Source organism: Doryrhamphus excisus, unplaced genomic scaffold, assembly GCF_030265055.1.
Source record: "Doryrhamphus excisus isolate RoL2022-K1 unplaced genomic scaffold, RoL_Dexc_1.0 HiC_scaffold_26, whole genome shotgun sequence".
NCBI lineage: Eukaryota > Metazoa > Chordata > Actinopteri > Syngnathiformes > Syngnathidae > Doryrhamphus > Doryrhamphus excisus.
The window spans coordinates 1,281,552-1,300,331 of record NW_026652244.1 but is presented as its reverse complement, the minus strand read 5'-3'; the positions used below and the strand labels follow the sequence as shown (position 1 = coordinate 1,300,331).

The following is an 18,780-nucleotide window of genomic DNA, read 5'->3' as shown; positions in this document are numbered from 1 at the left end:
AAAACGGCAACCAGGCAGAGAAAGGGGCGTCGGCCAAGCGCCTCCACTTTACCAGCACACCGGAACCACTGGCCACAGTGGACCAGGTGGCCGTCAGAAACAACCGTCCAACTCAAGCGGAAGCGGCTCAAATTGCTGTTGTCGCTCTCAGCGGCCTTCCCAGCCGCAGAGGCAACTGCTTCGGATCTTTAGGTCCAATGAAGGCAAGCAGCGACACCCAAGATGGAAGCCACAACATTGTGGTTCATAGTAAACCTACCCGCACAGGCCAGCTCCTGCACTTTGAGTCCCTTCGCCCACTGGAACCCGAGTCCCTGCTCGGCGCCACCTATTTCAGCTCCCTGGACTTGCAGAGTGGATACTGGCAAGTGGCCATGGATGTGGAGTGCAAGCCGAAGACTGCCATGACCACCCACCTAGGCCTGTTCCAGTTCAAGGTTATGCCTTTTGGACTGCAGAACGCTGGGGCTACCTTCCAGCGGTTGATGGAGACCGTCTTGGGTGAGCTGAGAGGGAGGACCTGTTTCATGTACATTGACGATATCATTGTATTCTCGAAGACAGAGGAACATCTCCTCGACCTTGATGCTGTGTTCGAAAATTACATCAAGCCAACTTAACGCTCAACGTGAAAAAGTGCCACTTACTCCAACGCCAGCTCACCTTTTTGGGACATCTGGTTTCCGGGAAAGGGGTGGAGGTGGATCCAGCTAAGATCTCTGCTATTACTGCCTACCCGCCGCCAACCAACCTGAAAAGTCTCCAGAGGTTTCTGGGGTTGGTGGGCTGGTACCATAAATTCATCCCCAGGCTCGCTGACTTAGCAGCGCCCTTAAACCATCTAAAAAAGAAGGATGTGTCTTGGGAATGGAGCCCAAGTTGCCAAGAGGCCTTCAACCACCTCAAAGCCTTGCTGCAGTCACCGCCATTTCACCCGATGGGGGGTTCCTAAATACATGGTGTCCGACCGTGACCCCCAGTTCACTAGTCAGTTGATGTCCCGGTTGTGTGAAGCTTGGGGAGTGTCCCATAAGCTGACCACAGCCTACCACCCCCAAACAAACATGACTGAAAGAGTCAATCGGACCTTAAAAACAATGATTGCCTCCTTTGTGGGGAACCATCATCAAGACTGGGATGGATGGTTGCCTGAGTTCCGTCTCGCTCTCAACACCGCAGTCCACGAGACAACAGGCACCACTCCCGCCATGTTGGCCCTTGGTAGGAACTTGATGGGACCGCTGGAACGACTGGTACACAAAGCTCCATCACCACACACATCTGCATACCACACAATACACACACACACACAGTTGCACAATGAAGTGGAGAGACATGTTGGTGCGGCCAAAGCTCGACAAGCCAGATATTGTAATGCAGGTCGCAGAGATGTACACTTCGCTGTCGGGGATCTGGTCTGCGTTAGGGCACACCCACTATCCAAAGCTTCGGCAAAATTCTATGCCAAACTTGCTCCCAGATGGGTAGGCCCTGCTCGGGTAGAGAAGAAATTAGGTCCTGTAAACTATAAATGTGTTAGACATGAAGTCCTATTACGGCCCCGGTAAGCCGCTGGCTGGGGGGCGGGGGTGTAATGGGCACAGAAGTCCATCAGCTGAGGTAGTGGGGTCCATAAGTGCTTCGCTACGATATACTCAGCTGTAAGAAAAACTACTGCCATGATCTGTGTACGGGGAAACAGGTACAGGACCATATATACGTGCATCATCATTGTTACCATGCATCCTCCTCATCTGCAAGAGCGACTGCAGTGAGCAGACACGCCTGTAGGTGGTTGGAGAAAGAGAAAAATTGTGACGTCACACGAGGGGGGATGCTGAGAGCCGGCGTTTTAGCCACTGTGATGGAAAAATTTATATTTCACAGGTATAACATAGGTTACACATTGTGTGAATTACTTTAAGGCCTTTTGTAGAGCTTCAACATTTGCATCCGAGCACATCCTGTATTGTACTGAGTACCTGCCCGCTGGTTTCTGCATCCGTGTTTTTGGTTCCAGCACCTAACGCGTCATTTTCCTGAATCCCTTTAACTACAGTATTTTTGTTTTAACTTGGACTGCTCCTTGAGTAGGCTGCACTGTGTCGAGTGGTTAGTGTGCAGGCCACACAGCTAGGAAACTTGAGTTCTATTCCACCTTCTGTGTGGAGTTTGCATGATCTCCCCGTGCATGTGTGGGTTTTTCTCTGGTCACTTCGGTTTCCTCCCCCATTCCAAAAACATGCTAGGTTAATTGGCCACTCCAAATTGGCCATAGGTATGAATGTGAGTGTGAATGGTTGTTTGTCTATATGTGCCCTGGGATTGGCTGGCCACCAGTCCAGGGTGTATTCCCTAACACAGCTGGGATAGTCTCCAGCATGCACGCGACCCTTGTGAGGATAAGCAGTAGAAAATTAATGAAAGAATGAATGCTCCCTGAGTTGTGCTTTTGTTGCAACTTTGCCTCATTGTTTGGACACCTCCTGTTCTATGTATCGACTTCTATCCACTTCCGATGCAGAGAACCTACTCCATGCATTTGTCATGTCTCACCTCTATTACTGTGTGCTGCTTGTGCTGCTTTCTGGTCTTCCAATGTCTAGTTTGTAAAGCTTGCCGTTAGTACCTTCAGGTACGACCACGCTACCATTTGAGCCACAATGCCCCAACAAGGACAAGAAAGAAGAATGCGGGCTCGAGAGCCTTTTCCATTGGGGCTCCAGCATTGTGGAATGCCCTAACTGCTGATACTAGAGCTGTTACCTCAGTGGAAATGTTAAAGTCTCAACTCAAGACTTATTTGTACACTTTAGCATTTAGTTAATAGTATTCCCGGCCTGATTGACTGCCACTCCTATGGTACCATCATAAGAGTCCTACTGATACAAAGTGGTATCAGTAGGACTGATACCACTTTGTATCTTCAGCCTTCCTGGCTGTTGATATGTTCCTCAAAGACTTACTCTTTTTCTCACCCTTTAATATGAAGACCTGTCTAGTGACAAAATCTCCCATTCACACACTCATCCGTACTTTGAAAACGTTTTCGCGTTCAAACCCCGAAAAGGTCTTTAACCGCGGAGGCTCTCCTTTCCTAGCCTAGCGCAAACAAGAGAGCAGAAAATACCGGGTCACTCACTCACCGAGGGTGGCAGACGCACAATTTACAGGCTCTGACCGCCTGTGGCTATCCCACGTGGTTTTTTTTTTTTTTTCCTTTTTTTGTCATAGCCAACACACAAAGGGCCACCAAACCCGACCCTGAGAAGCCAAACGGAAGACGGAAAAGCCCCTTATGCCACTGGTTTGTGGAGGAAACTTGGAAGGCCTCCACCAGACAAGATCATCGTGTCAGATTCCATCCAGCAGTTGATCAATGCGACACTCACAGGGCCCCGGGAAGCGCGCACGAAACCTGAGCATCAGGAGCCGGTGGGAGACTGCAGGAGGCAAGGCTGACAAAAAGTGGCTGACACCCTCTGGAGACCGGCTGCTGCGAGGGAAACGGGGTCCACGGAGTGCGCAGACACAGTGCCCCGCTACCACGAGCCATTTCCTCTGCAGAATTACTGCTCAGGGGGCACCAAACGTGAGCACGTTCAGTGCATTTCTTTCAGCATCATCCACCAGATGCACCCTGCCAGAGTCTGCTGTTGCTGTTTACACAAGAAGGAGAAGTGCACCGTTCCTGGAAGCGCTGCAATACCAGGTCGATGCGTGGAGCGGATGGCGCAAGCCCCAATCGCAGCTCCCTGTTCCAAAAAGCAATTTAATATTTAGTCCCCTGTTGGGGGACGTATCAGATATTAAACTGATGAGAACAGATTTTTTTTTTTTTTTTAAACTGTTTATTGTCACTAATACAAAATTTCACCACATTTCATTATTTTTGAAAACTGCCCTTTAAAAAAAGTAAAATACACACCACATTTAATATAAAAGTGTTCAATTAACTTTTTGTTTTTGTTAAAAACTAGTGCTGTGGGCAGTAAAATGTGTAAAATTTCTACAAAACATTTTAAAATATCATAAAAAAGAAGCTTTAATGTCTTCTGTTGTACAGGAGCGCAGTGAGTCCTTATCAATAGTCTCTACATCCCACTCTCCCAGACAGCTAATCTCCAGGACACTGTCAGGGTACCCTCAGACCTTTATCCTTCTTCTCTGTTTCCTCCTTCTTCTCTCGGAGAGTCAGGCTGCCGCTGCCGAGACCTTTTCCGTGAAGCTCCGGGTGCCACCTCCGGGTGGGCACAGACGATTCTTCTTTGTGGCTGTGTCCTTGGCCTGCCGCTTGCAGCTGCCAGGGTTGCTGCAGCCATTCGGATCACAGCCACGGGGGGGATCTGTCTGTGCCTCCTTACCAGCAAGTTGCGGGAGGTCCAGATGGCGTCTTTGATGGCGGCGAGGGTGAGCCACTGCTTTCCGAAGTCTTTGTAGGTTGACTTCTGGTGGCTCACCCCGTAGAGCACAAGCTTTTCATTTAGGACCTCCCTTGCTGGCAAGTCCGGGAAATTTAGGTCGCCGGCTGTCGCCCACAGGTCTACGGCAGCACTGCACTCCCAGAGGAGGTGCCTCACCGACTCCGGTGCGCCACAACCCGGTCGGGGGCAAGTTGGGTTCGCTGACATTCCTCGGGAGTGCATAACAGACCTGACTGGGAGGATCTCGTGGGCCACCATCCATGACAGGTCCCGAAGTCTGTCTGGGAGAGCAGGATGGTTCACGTTGCGCCAAACCGATGTGGGCTCGCCAAATGCAAGCCCGCGCACTGGACTCACTGGGTCCCGCTCCTGCACAACAGAAATGACAGAGCGATGATTTTTTAAAATGTCAACTGTTTGTCTTTCCAAATTAAAATGTTTTAAAAAAGTCCTTATAAATATATATGCCGGTGGTAAGTTAAAAGCCACAGGTATCGTTAGATCTGTTGGAATCAGTTTTAGTTTTCTTAAGTAGGCGCCCATCCAGTAACGTACCAAGGCTTTGGTCTTGGTAGTACTGGGTGGGCCCACAGCATTTTCCATGTGCAATGATGTGTATCTTGCGCCTAAAACAGTTTCAGATATGATTCTTGAATTGAAAAAATATAAAATGGCGTAAGATTTAAATAACTGCTTTAAAATTTACACTGTGGTTAAGATATTTCTTGTGAGTGAGGCTCCTCCTTCACTCCAGTGGGTGAGGGTTGGAGGGGAAGAGCCTCCCTTCCCGGCCGACGTCTGGGTGTCGGTCGTTCCTGGAGTCTGCCATTAAAAGTTCGCTTCTCACGAGGGGTTGACTGCAAAACAATATTTAAAAAGGACAATTCATTCGGGGAGCCCGAGGGGAAGACTCGAGGCTCCTCCAGTGAAGAACTGTCAGAGAGAGCCTCAGGCCTTCCCCGCTTCTCTGATAAAACAGAGGAATCCGACAGCTCTGAAGCTAGTCTTTTTGCTTGTTGGCCGCTTGGTGGGATGGGTTCTTCTTCAGATTCAGGTGATGGTAGGCTGACTTCCAGGTGAGTGCACCCTTCGCTTGCCAGCAGACCACTCTGAGTCATGGATTCTGGGGCCTCTGTAAGCCCCTCCCTCTGTCCCGCCTCACCTGTTTCTCCTCCAATCACAGGTTTTGGCGGGAGATTTGAATTATTTTGGGTCTCAACAGCCATATTGGCCCCAGCATTTTCCTAAGAACAGATACTACACTTGATCTTAGCCAAAAGGCCGAGAAGCGATGCCGATGGGCGCGCGTAGGGGAGGAGGGCACTTCCGGCATGACAAGCTAAAGGACCGGTTGCACGCATGTTCGAATAAAATGTAGACGGAACAAACATAGCGTCAGTTATCACCCTTATATCCATTCGCTTAGACAATAGAAAGTGTTTGAATGTGCTGAAGAAGAAATGTGCCCGTGACCCTGATCAGAGACCCCCAGCGAGCCCCAGGTCCTGGAGGTGCCTGGAAGCGCCAACAGCGACCCTGCAGATGTTCACGTTAATCCTGCAAGAATGTGTCAAGAAAAGAACTCGTAAAACAATGAAAGTAATTACTCTCACACACACACACACACACACATAGACAAACAGACACAGCTTGCACAACTGCCTCCCCCCAGTGTTGCACGACCATGCCGTAGGGGACCCCTGAAAGAGAATAAAACGAGAGGGGCGTGAACTGCATATTCACAGTGGAGCGGCATGCCACTGGGTATGTGGCTTCACTGTCCTCGCTGCGAGTAACTTTGAATATTGTTGTCTGTCTCTTCTGTATTCCTGCATTTGAGTGTTTTTTTACAAGTGTCACAGGAGTTTGAACCTGACAACCCACTGACTCATGACGACCTCGCATGTCTACACGTGTCAGGGTTAAACATATTGGCCTCTCATGTTACATGGTGTGACTAGGCACGTGGAGTCAGTACTCCAGTCTCCCCATTGAACGTCTGCAGCAACTGCACTAAGCCACTTGCTGCCGCTGCCTTTGCTCAGAATGAAGTCACACGAGAGCCACACAGACCGACTCCTTGAGACAACCAGAGTACGTTCTCTGAATTTGGACACAGGTCCAGTGGCTGGGCTTGTTGCGGGCGACCTGATGAGACCACCACTTAGCATGTGGCATGTGCGAGAGACTCCTCCGGGCGAGACCGGTCCAATTCATACTTACCTGGCAGGGGAGATACCATGATCAAGAAGGTGGTTCACCCAGGGCGAGGCTCAGCCATTGCACACGGGCTGGGCTGAGCTGACCTCTGCGAATTCCCCAAATGTGGGAATCTCGACTGCATAATTTGTGATAGTGGGGGACTGCGTTCGCGCTCTCCCCTGATCCCGTGTTTAAAACAAGAGGCAGGTGCAGCGCCGTGCCGAGCTCCTTGGCTTGCGAGTGCAGCCGGACTCGAGCAAGAAACGACCAGGCCAGCACTACCAACGCTTGCTGGAAAGGTCTGCCCGTCCGCGGGAGACAACCAACCAACCAGCCGAGAGGCCGATCTGCTCTCAGTCAGGAAACCTCAATGAAAAACGGCAACCAGGCAGAGAAAGGGGCGTCGGCCAAGCGCCTCCACTTTACCAGCACACCGGAACCACTGGCCACAGTGGACCAGGTGGCCGTCAGAAACAACCGTCCAACTCAAGCGGAAGCGGCTCAAATTGCTGTTGTCGCTCTCAGCGGCCTTCCCAGCCGCAGAGGCAACTGCTTCGGATCTTTAGGTCCAATGAAGGCAAGCAGCGACACCCAAGATGGAAGCCACAACATTGTGGTTCATAGTAAACCTACCCGCACAGGCCAGCTCCTGCACTTTGAGTCCCTTCGCCCACTGGAACCCGAGTCCCTGCTCGGCGCCACCTATTTCAGCTCCCTGGACTTGCAGAGTGGATACTGGCAAGTGGCCATGGATGTGGAGTGCAAGCCGAAGACTGCCATGACCACCCACCTAGGCCTGTTCCAGTTCAAGGTTATGCCTTTTGGACTGCAGAACGCTGGGGCTACCTTCCAGCGGTTGATGGAGACCGTCTTGGGTGAGCTGAGAGGGAGGACCTGTTTCATGTACATTGACGATATCATTGTATTCTCGAAGACAGAGGAACATCTCCTCGACCTTGATGCTGTGTTCGAAAATTACATCAAGCCAACTTAACGCTCAACGTGAAAAAGTGCCACTTACTCCAACGCCAGCTCACCTTTTTGGGACATCTGGTTTCCGGGAAAGGGGTGGAGGTGGATCCAGCTAAGATCTCTGCTATTACTGCCTACCCGCCGCCAACCAACCTGAAAAGTCTCCAGAGGTTTCTGGGGTTGGTGGGCTGGTACCATAAATTCATCCCCAGGCTCGCTGACTTAGCAGCGCCCTTAAACCATCTAAAAAAGAAGGATGTGTCTTGGGAATGGAGCCCAAGTTGCCAAGAGGCCTTCAACCACCTCAAAGCCTTGCTGCAGTCACCGCCATTTCACCCGATGGGGGGTTCCTAAATACATGGTGTCCGACCGTGACCCCCAGTTCACTAGTCAGTTGATGTCCCGGTTGTGTGAAGCTTGGGGAGTGTCCCATAAGCTGACCACAGCCTACCACCCCCAAACAAACATGACTGAAAGAGTCAATCGGACCTTAAAAACAATGATTGCCTCCTTTGTGGGGAACCATCATCAAGACTGGGATGGATGGTTGCCTGAGTTCCGTCTCGCTCTCAACACCGCAGTCCACGAGACAACAGGCACCACTCCCGCCATGTTGGCCCTTGGTAGGAACTTGATGGGACCGCTGGAACGACTGGTACACAAAGCTCCATCACCACACACATCTGCATACCACACAATACACACACACACACAGTTGCACAATGAAGTGGAGAGACATGTTGGTGCGGCCAAAGCTCGACAAGCCAGATATTGTAATGCAGGTCGCAGAGATGTACACTTCGCTGTCGGGGATCTGGTCTGCGTTAGGGCACACCCACTATCCAAAGCTTCGGCAAAATTCTATGCCAAACTTGCTCCCAGATGGGTAGGCCCTGCTCGGGTAGAGAAGAAATTAGGTCCTGTAAACTATAAATGTGTTAGACATGAAGTCCTATTACGGCCCCGGTAAGCCGCTGGCTGGGGGGCGGGGGTGTAATGGGCACAGAAGTCCATCAGCTGAGGTAGTGGGGTCCATAAGTGCTTCGCTACGATATACTCAGCTGTAAGAAAAACTACTGCCATGATCTGTGTACGGGGAAACAGGTACAGGACCATATATACGTGCATCATCATTGTTACCATGCATCCTCCTCATCTGCAAGAGCGACTGCAGTGAGCAGACACGCCTGTAGGTGGTTGGAGAAAGAGAAAAATTGTGACGTCACACGAGGGGGGATGCTGAGAGCCGGCGTTTTAGCCACTGTGATGGAAAAATTTATATTTCACAGGTATAACATAGGTTACACATTGTGTGAATTACTTTAAGGCCTTTTGTAGAGCTTCAACATTTGCATCCGAGCACATCCTGTATTGTACTGAGTACCTGCCCGCTGGTTTCTGCATCCGTGTTTTTGGTTCCAGCACCTAACGCGTCATTTTCCTGAATCCCTTTAACTACAGTATTTTTGTTTTAACTTGGACTGCTCCTTGAGTAGGCTGCACTGTGTCGAGTGGTTAGTGTGCAGGCCACACAGCTAGGAAACTTGAGTTCTATTCCACCTTCTGTGTGGAGTTTGCATGATCTCCCCGTGCATGTGTGGGTTTTTCTCTGGTCACTTCGGTTTCCTCCCCCATTCCAAAAACATGCTAGGTTAATTGGCCACTCCAAATTGGCCATAGGTATGAATGTGAGTGTGAATGGTTGTTTGTCTATATGTGCCCTGGGATTGGCTGGCCACCAGTCCAGGGTGTATTCCCTAACACAGCTGGGATAGTCTCCAGCATGCACGCGACCCTTGTGAGGATAAGCAGTAGAAAATTAATGAAAGAATGAATGCTCCCTGAGTTGTGCTTTTGTTGCAACTTTGCCTCATTGTTTGGACACCTCCTGTTCTATGTATCGACTTCTATCCACTTCCGATGCAGAGAACCTACTCCATGCATTTGTCATGTCTCACCTCTATTACTGTGTGCTGCTTGTGCTGCTTTCTGGTCTTCCAATGTCTAGTTTGTAAAGCTTGCCGTTAGTACCTTCAGGTACGACCACGCTACCATTTGAGCCACAATGCCCCAACAAGGACAAGAAAGAAGAATGCGGGCTCGAGAGCCTTTTCCATTGGGGCTCCAGCATTGTGGAATGCCCTAACTGCTGATACTAGAGCTGTTACCTCAGTGGAAATGTTAAAGTCTCAACTCAAGACTTATTTGTACACTTTAGCATTTAGTTAATAGTATTCCCGGCCTGATTGACTGCCACTCCTATGGTACCATCATAAGAGTCCTACTGATACAAAGTGGTATCAGTAGGACTGATACCACTTTGTATCTTCAGCCTTCCTGGCTGTTGATATGTTCCTCAAAGACTTACTCTTTTTCTCACCCTTTAATATGAAGACCTGTCTAGTGACAAAATCTCCCATTCACACACTCATCCGTACTTTGAAAACGTTTTCGCGTTCAAACCCCGAAAAGGTCTTTAACCGCGGAGGCTCTCCTTTCCTAGCCTAGCGCAAACAAGAGAGCAGAAAATACCGGGTCACTCACTCACCGAGGGTGGCAGACGCACAATTTACAGGCTCTGACCGCCTGTGGCTATCCCACGTGGTTTTTTTTTTTTTTTCCTTTTTTTGTCATAGCCAACACACAAAGGGCCACCAAACCCGACCCTGAGAAGCCAAACGGAAGACGGAAAAGCCCCTTATGCCACTGGTTTGTGGAGGAAACTTGGAAGGCCTCCACCAGACAAGATCATCGTGTCAGATTCCATCCAGCAGTTGATCAATGCGACACTCACAGGGCCCCGGGAAGCGCGCACGAAACCTGAGCATCAGGAGCCGGTGGGAGACTGCAGGAGGCAAGGCTGACAAAAAGTGGCTGACACCCTCTGGAGACCGGCTGCTGCGAGGGAAACGGGGTCCACGGAGTGCGCAGACACAGTGCCCCGCTACCACGAGCCATTTCCTCTGCAGAATTACTGCTCAGGGGGCACCAAACGTGAGCACGTTCAGTGCATTTCTTTCAGCATCATCCACCAGATGCACCCTGCCAGAGTCTGCTGTTGCTGTTTACACAAGAAGGAGAAGTGCACCGTTCCTGGAAGCGCTGCAATACCAGGTCGATGCGTGGAGCGGATGGCGCAAGCCCCAATCGCAGCTCCCTGTTCCAAAAAGCAATTTAATATTTAGTCCCCTGTTGGGGGACGTATCAGATATTAAACTGATGAGAACAGATTTTTTTTTTTTTTTTAAACTGTTTATTGTCACTAATACAAAATTTCACCACATTTCATTATTTTTGAAAACTGCCCTTTAAAAAAAGTAAAATACACACCACATTTAATATAAAAGTGTTCAATTAACTTTTTGTTTTTGTTAAAAACTAGTGCTGTGGGCAGTAAAATGTGTAAAATTTCTACAAAACATTTTAAAATATCATAAAAAAGAAGCTTTAATGTCTTCTGTTGTACAGGAGCGCAGTGAGTCCTTATCAATAGTCTCTACATCCCACTCTCCCAGACAGCTAATCTCCAGGACACTGTCAGGGTACCCTCAGACCTTTATCCTTCTTCTCTGTTTCCTCCTTCTTCTCTCGGAGAGTCAGGCTGCCGCTGCCGAGACCTTTTCCGTGAAGCTCCGGGTGCCACCTCCGGGTGGGCACAGACGATTCTTCTTTGTGGCTGTGTCCTTGGCCTGCCGCTTGCAGCTGCCAGGGTTGCTGCAGCCATTCGGATCACAGCCACGGGGGGGATCTGTCTGTGCCTCCTTACCAGCAAGTTGCGGGAGGTCCAGATGGCGTCTTTGATGGCGGCGAGGGTGAGCCACTGCTTTCCGAAGTCTTTGTAGGTTGACTTCTGGTGGCTCACCCCGTAGAGCACAAGCTTTTCATTTAGGACCTCCCTTGCTGGCAAGTCCGGGAAATTTAGGTCGCCGGCTGTCGCCCACAGGTCTACGGCAGCACTGCACTCCCAGAGGAGGTGCCTCACCGACTCCGGTGCGCCACAACCCGGTCGGGGGCAAGTTGGGTTCGCTGACATTCCTCGGGAGTGCATAACAGACCTGACTGGGAGGATCTCGTGGGCCACCATCCATGACAGGTCCCGAAGTCTGTCTGGGAGAGCAGGATGGTTCACGTTGCGCCAAACCGATGTGGGCTCGCCAAATGCAAGCCCGCGCACTGGACTCACTGGGTCCCGCTCCTGCACAACAGAAATGACAGAGCGATGATTTTTTAAAATGTCAACTGTTTGTCTTTCCAAATTAAAATGTTTTAAAAAAGTCCTTATAAATATATATGCCGGTGGTAAGTTAAAAGCCACAGGTATCGTTAGATCTGTTGGAATCAGTTTTAGTTTTCTTAAGTAGGCGCCCATCCAGTAACGTACCAAGGCTTTGGTCTTGGTAGTACTGGGTGGGCCCACAGCATTTTCCATGTGCAATGATGTGTATCTTGCGCCTAAAACAGTTTCAGATATGATTCTTGAATTGAAAAAATATAAAATGGCGTAAGATTTAAATAACTGCTTTAAAATTTACACTGTGGTTAAGATATTTCTTGTGAGTGAGGCTCCTCCTTCACTCCAGTGGGTGAGGGTTGGAGGGGAAGAGCCTCCCTTCCCGGCCGACGTCTGGGTGTCGGTCGTTCCTGGAGTCTGCCATTAAAAGTTCGCTTCTCACGAGGGGTTGACTGCAAAACAATATTTAAAAAGGACAATTCATTCGGGGAGCCCGAGGGGAAGACTCGAGGCTCCTCCAGTGAAGAACTGTCAGAGAGAGCCTCAGGCCTTCCCCGCTTCTCTGATAAAACAGAGGAATCCGACAGCTCTGAAGCTAGTCTTTTTGCTTGTTGGCCGCTTGGTGGGATGGGTTCTTCTTCAGATTCAGGTGATGGTAGGCTGACTTCCAGGTGAGTGCACCCTTCGCTTGCCAGCAGACCACTCTGAGTCATGGATTCTGGGGCCTCTGTAAGCCCCTCCCTCTGTCCCGCCTCACCTGTTTCTCCTCCAATCACAGGTTTTGGCGGGAGATTTGAATGATTTTGGGTCTCAACAGCCATATTGGCCCCAGCATTTTCCTAAGAACAGATACTACACTTGATCTTAGCCAAAAGGCCGAGAAGCGATGCCGATGGGCGCGCGTAGGGGAGGAGGGCACTTCCGGCATGACAAGCTAAAGGACCGGTTGCACGCATGTTCGAATAAAATGTAGACGGAACAAACATAGCGTCAGTTATCACCCTTATATCCATTCGCTTAGACAATAGAAAGTGTTTGAATGTGCTGAAGAAGAAATGTGCCCGTGACCCTGATCAGAGACCCCCAGCGAGCCCCAGGTCCTGGAGGTGCCTGGAAGCGCCAACAGCGACCCTGCAGATGTTCACGTTAATCCTGCAAGAATGTGTCAAGAAAAGAACTCGTAAAACAATGAAAGTAATTACTCTCACACACACACACACACATAGACAAACAGACACAGCTTGCACAACTGCCTCCCCCCAGTGTTGCACGACCATGCCGTAGGGGACCCCTGAAAGAGAATAAAACGAGAGGGGCGTGAACTGCATATTCACAGTGGAGCGGCATGCCACTGGGTATGTGGCTTCACTGTCCTCGCTGCGAGTAACTTTGAATATTGTTGTCTGTCTCTTCTGTATTCCTGCATTTGAGTGTTTTTTTACAAGTGTCACAGGAGTTTGAACCTGACAACCCACTGACTCATGACGACCTCGCATGTCTACACGTGTCAGGGTTAAACATATTGGCCTCTCATGTTACATGGTGTGACTAGGCACGTGGAGTCAGTACTCCAGTCTCCCCATTGAACGTCTGCAGCAACTGCACTAAGCCACTTGCTGCCGCTGCCTTTGCTCAGAATGAAGTCACACGAGAGCCACACAGACCGACTCCTTGAGACAACCAGAGTACGTTCTCTGAATTTGGACACAGGTCCAGTGGCTGGGCTTGTTGCGGGCGACCTGATGAGACCACCACTTAGCATGTGGCATGTGCGAGAGACTCCTCCGGGCGAGACCGGTCCAATTCATACTTACCTGGCAGGGGAGATACCATGATCAAGAAGGTGGTTCACCCAGGGCGAGGCTCAGCCATTGCACACGGGCTGAGCTGACCTCTGCGAATTCCCCAAATGTGGGAATCTCGACTGCATAATTTGTGATAGTGGGGGACTGCGTTCGCGCTCTCCCCTGATCCCGTGTTTAAAACAAGAGGCAGGTGCAGCGCCGTGCCAAGCTCCTTGGCTTGCGAGTGCAGCCGGACTCGAGCAAGAAACGACCAGGCCAGCACTACCAACGCTTGCTGGAAAGGTCTGCCCGTCCGCGGGAGACAACCAACCAACCAGCCGAGAGGCCGATCTGCTCTCAGTCAGGAAACCTCAATGAAAAACGGCAACCAGGCAGAGAAAGGGGCGTCGGCCAAGCGCCTCCACTTTACCAGCACACCGGAACCACTGGCCACAGTGGACCAGGTGGCCGTCAGAAACAACCGTCCAACTCAAGCGGAAGCGGCTCAAATTGCTGTTGTCGCTCTCAGCGGCCTTCCCAGCCGCAGAGGCAACTGCTTCGGATCTTTATGTCCAAGGAAGGCAAGCAGCGACACCCAAGATGGAAGCCACAACATTGTGGTTCATGGTAAACCTACCCGCACAGGCCAGCTCCTGCACTTTGAGTCCCTTCGCCCACTGGAACCCGAGCCAGAAGCTGCCAGAAGCGCAAACAAGAGAGCAGAAAATACCGGGTCACTCACTCACCGAGGGTGGCAGACGCACAATTTACAGGCTCTGACCGCCTGTGGCTATCCCACGTGGTTTTTTTTTTTTTTTCCTTTTTTTGTCATAGCCAACACACAAAGGGCCACCAAACCCGACCCTGAGAAGCCAAACGGAAGACGGAAAAGCCCCTTATGCCACTGGTTTGTGGAGGAAACTTGGGAGGCCTCCACCAGACAAGATCATCGTGTCAGATTCCATCCAGCAGTTGATCAATGCGACACTCACAGGGCCCCGGGAAGCGCGCACGAAACCTGAGCATCAGGAGCCGGTGGGAGACTGCAGGAGGCAAGGCTGACAAAAAGTGGCTGACACCCTCTGGAGACCGGCTGCTGCGAGGGAAACGGGGTCCACGGAGTGCGCAGACACAGTGCCCCGCTACCACGAGCCATTTCCTCTGCAGAATTACTGCTCAGGGGGCACCAAACGTGAGCACGTTCAGTGCATTTCTTTCAGCATCATCCACCAGATGCACCCTGCCAGAGTCTGCTGTTGCTGTTTACACAAGAAGGAGAAGTGCACCGTTCCTGGAAGCGCTGCAATACCAGGTCGATGCGTGGAGCGGATGGCGCAAGCCCCAATCGCAGCTCCCTGTTCCAAAAAGCAATTTAATATTTAGTCCCCTGTTGGGGGACGTATCAGATATTAAACTGATAAGAACAGATTTTTTTTTTTTTTTTTGAAACTGTTTATTGTCACTAATACAAAATTTCACCACATTTCATTATTTTTGAAAACTGCCCTTTAAAAAAAAATGTAAAATACACACCACATTTAATATAAAAGTGTTCAATTGACTTTTTGTTTTTGTTAAAAACTAGTGCTGTGGACAGTAAAATGTGTAAAATTTGTACAAAACATTTTAAAATATCATAAAAAAGAAGCTTCAATGTCTTCTGTTGTACAGGAGCGCAGTGAGTCCTTATCAATGGTCTCTACATCCCACTCTCCCAGACAGCTAATCTCCAGGACACTGTCAGGGTACCCTCAGACCCTTATCCGTCTTCTCTGTCTCCTCCTTCTTCTCTCGGAGAGTCAGGCTGCCGCTGCCGAGACCTTTTCCATGAAGCTCCGGGCGCCACCCCCGGGTGGGCACAGACGACTCCCCCCTGTGGCTGTGTCCCTGGCCCGCCGCCTGCAGCTGCCAGGGTCGCCGCAGCCATTCGGATCACAGCCACGGGGGGGATCCGTCTGCGCCTCCCCACCAGCAAGTCGCGGGAGGTCCAGATGGCGTCCCCGATGGCGGCGAGGGCGAGCCACCGCCCTCCGAAGTCCCTGCAGGTTGACCTCCGGTGGCCCACCCCGCAGAGCACAAGCCCCCCACCCAAGACCTCCCTTGCTGGCAAGTCCGGGAAATTTAGGTCACCGGCTGTCGCCCACAGGTCTACGGCAGCACTGCACTCCCAGAGGAGGTGCCTCACCGACTCCGGTGCGCCACAACCCGGTCGGGGGCAAGTTGGGTTCGCTGACATTCCTCGGGAGTGCATAACAGACCTGACTGGGAGGATCTCGTGGGCCACCATCCATGACAGGTCCCGAAGTCTGTCTGGGAGAGCAGGATGGTTCACGTTGCGCCAAACCGATGTGGGCTCGCCGAATGCAAGCCCGCGCACTGGACTCACTGGGTCCCGCTCCTGCACAACAGAAATGACAGAGCGATGATTTTTTAAAATGTCAACTGTTTGTCTTTCCAAATTAAAATGTTTTATAAATCCTATATAATCCTATATAAGTCCTTATAAATATATATGCCGGTGGTAAGTTAAAAGCCACAGGTATCGTTAGATCTGTTGGAATCAGTTTTAGTTTTCTTAAGCAGGAGCCCATCCAGTAACGTACCAAGGCTTTGGTCTTGGTAGTACTGGATGGGCCCACAGCATTTTCCATGTGCAATGATGTGTATCTTGCGCCTAAAACAGTTTCAGATATGATTCTTGAATTGAAAAAATATAAAATGGCGTAAGATTTAAATAACTGCTTTAAAATTTACACTGTGGTTAAGATATTTCTTGTGAGTGAGGCTCCTCCTTCACTCCAGTGGGTGAGGGTTGGAGGGGAAGAGCCTCCCTTCCCGGCCGACGTCTGGGTGTCGGTCGTTCCTGGAGTCTGCCATTAAAAGTTCGCTTCTCACGAGGGGTTGACTGCAAAACAATATTTAAAAAGGACAATTCATTCGGGGAGCCCGAGGGGAAGACTCGAGGCTCCTCCAGTGAAGAACTGTCAGAGAGAGCCTCAGGCCTTCCCCGCTTCTCTGATAAAACAGAGGAATCCGACAGCTCTGAAGCTAGTCTTTTTGCTTGTTGGCCGCTTGGTGGGATGGGTTCTTCTTCAGATTCAGGTGATGGTAGGCTGACTTCCAGGTGAGTGCACCCTTCGCTTGCCAGCAGACCACTCTGAGTCATGGATTCTGGGGCCTCGGTAAGCCCCTCCCTCTGTCCCGCCTCACCTGTTTCTCCTCCAATCACAGGTTTTGGCGGGAGATTTGAATTATTTTGGGTCTCAACAGCCATATTGGCCCCAGCATTTTCCTCTCCATTTTTCTGTTCTTTTCCAGCCTTTAGCTTGTTGGCAAAGGATTTCGGGCAGTCTCTGAAGAGATGGTTTGAGTCTCCACAGAGGTTGCACTTTCTGCCATTGGTACATTGTTCAAAAGTATGTCCAATTTCTCTACATTTCCGACACACAGTCTGCTGACATGCCTCTGCCAGGTGCCCGTGCTCTCCACACTTGCGGCAGAGCTTGGGCTGACCCTGGTAGTGTATGTAGCCTCGGTTTTCTCCCAGAACTATCATTGATGGGAGATGTTTCAGACCCTGGAAGCCCTGAGGGTCCTGCCATTGCTGGATGGGGACCCTCCAGGCGCAGTTCCAGATGCCGTCTTCATCCCTCACCTTCATAGCCTGGCCTTTAACCGTGCAATATCTTCCCAGCCAAAAGCAAATGTCATCTGCGGTCACTGTCTCATTAAACATTCTAACAATAACGGTTTTAGCCGCATTGTCAGTCAGTTATTCAACGTTGAACACAGGCAACTGTGATTTCACATCTTCATAACGCGTCTAAAATTCTCTCAAAGTTGCAGCAGACTGGAAACTTACATCATAGCCTTTGTTGTAAGGCAGTGCCAAAATGCAGTTGAGGTCATCAGGTTTAAATTGAAGGATTTTTTGGATGATTTTTCTGGAAAAATCCAATCTGGACAGTCCCAGTGACTCTCCCTCCATTTCCTTATATGTGAAACGCACACTGTGGTGCCTCCGCATACCGGCATAGCTGGCCGACATGGTGGAGGCACCACCAACTGAAATTTTCCTGCTCAATGAGAGTTTTAAAACAAATAAATACTTAAAAAAGCAATAAATACAAAAAATAAAACTTACCTTGCACTGCTGCGGGAATAAGAAAAGTTAAAATACACTGAAAAGCATAGGAAATTTCCTCCCGAATGTTGGCAGAATTCTATGCACCTGAAGCATACAATTCTCCACCCAAAGGAGGTGACCGCAGTCTTAGCCAAAAGGCCGAGAAGCGATTGACATTTTAAAAAATCATCGCTCTGTCATTTCTGTTGTGCAGGAGCGGGACCCAGTGAGTCCAGTGCGCGGGCTTGCATTCGGCGAGCCCACATCGGTTTGGCGCAACGTGAACCATCCTGCTCTCCCAGACAGACTTCGGGACCTGTCATGGATGGTGGCCCACGAGATCCTCCCAGTCAGGTCTGTTATGCACTCCCGAGGAATGTCAGCGAACCCAACTTGCCCCCGACCGGGTTGTGGCGCACCGGAGTCGGTGAGGCACCTCCTCTGGGAGTGCAGTGCTGCCGTAGACCTGTGGGCGACATCCGGCGACCTAAATTTCCCGGACTTGCCAGCAAGGGAGGTCCTAAATGAAAAGCTTGTGCTCTACGGGGTGAGCCACCAGAAGTCAACCTACAAAGACTTCGGAAAGCAGTGGCTCACCCTCGCCGCCATCAAAGACGCCATCTGGACCTCCCGCAACTTGCTGGTAAGGAGGCACAGACAGATCCCCCCCCGTGGCTGTGATCCGAATGGCTGCAGCAACCCTGGCAGCTGCAAGCGGCAGGCCAAGGACACAGCCACAAAGAAGAATCGTCTGTGCCCACCCGGAGGTGGCACCCGGAGCTTCACGGAAAAGGTCTCGGCAGCGGCAGCCTGACTCTCCGAGAGAAGAAGGAGGAGACAGAGAAGAAGGATAAAAGTCTGAGGGTACCCTGACAGTGTCCTGGAGATTAGCTGTCTGGGAGAGTGGGATGTAGAGACCATTGATAAGGACTCACTGCGCTCCTGTACAACAGAAGACATTGAAGCTTCTTTTTTATGATATTTTAAAATGTTTTGTACAAATTTTACACATTTTACTGCCCACAGCACTAGTTTTTAACA

The 18,780-nt window shown here is 50.4% G+C and overlaps 2 non-coding genes and 6 pseudogenes across 2 annotated transcripts; 3 read left to right on the top strand and 5 right to left on the bottom strand.

Moving 5' to 3' along the window:
* LOC131119361 (uncharacterized) overlaps positions 1-18,780 on the top strand; it is a 44,802-nt pseudogene that overhangs the window by 20,626 nt on the left and 5,396 nt on the right.
* On the bottom strand, positions 3,676-3,851 carry LOC131119414 (U2 spliceosomal RNA; annotated as a pseudogene).
* Positions 5,604-5,717, bottom strand: LOC131119418 (U2 spliceosomal RNA; annotated as a pseudogene).
* On the top strand, positions 6,640-6,808 carry LOC131119389 (U1 spliceosomal RNA). Its single transcript, XR_009126339.1, has one exon. It is a non-coding gene; the product is annotated as a U1 spliceosomal RNA (small nuclear RNA).
* Positions 10,676-10,851, bottom strand: LOC131119413 (U2 spliceosomal RNA; annotated as a pseudogene).
* Positions 12,604-12,717, bottom strand: LOC131119380 (U2 spliceosomal RNA; annotated as a pseudogene).
* LOC131119386 (U1 spliceosomal RNA) lies at positions 13,636-13,799 on the top strand. The gene has a single exon (XR_009126336.1). It is a non-coding gene; the product is annotated as a U1 spliceosomal RNA (small nuclear RNA).
* On the bottom strand, positions 14,889-15,068 carry LOC131119408 (U2 spliceosomal RNA; annotated as a pseudogene).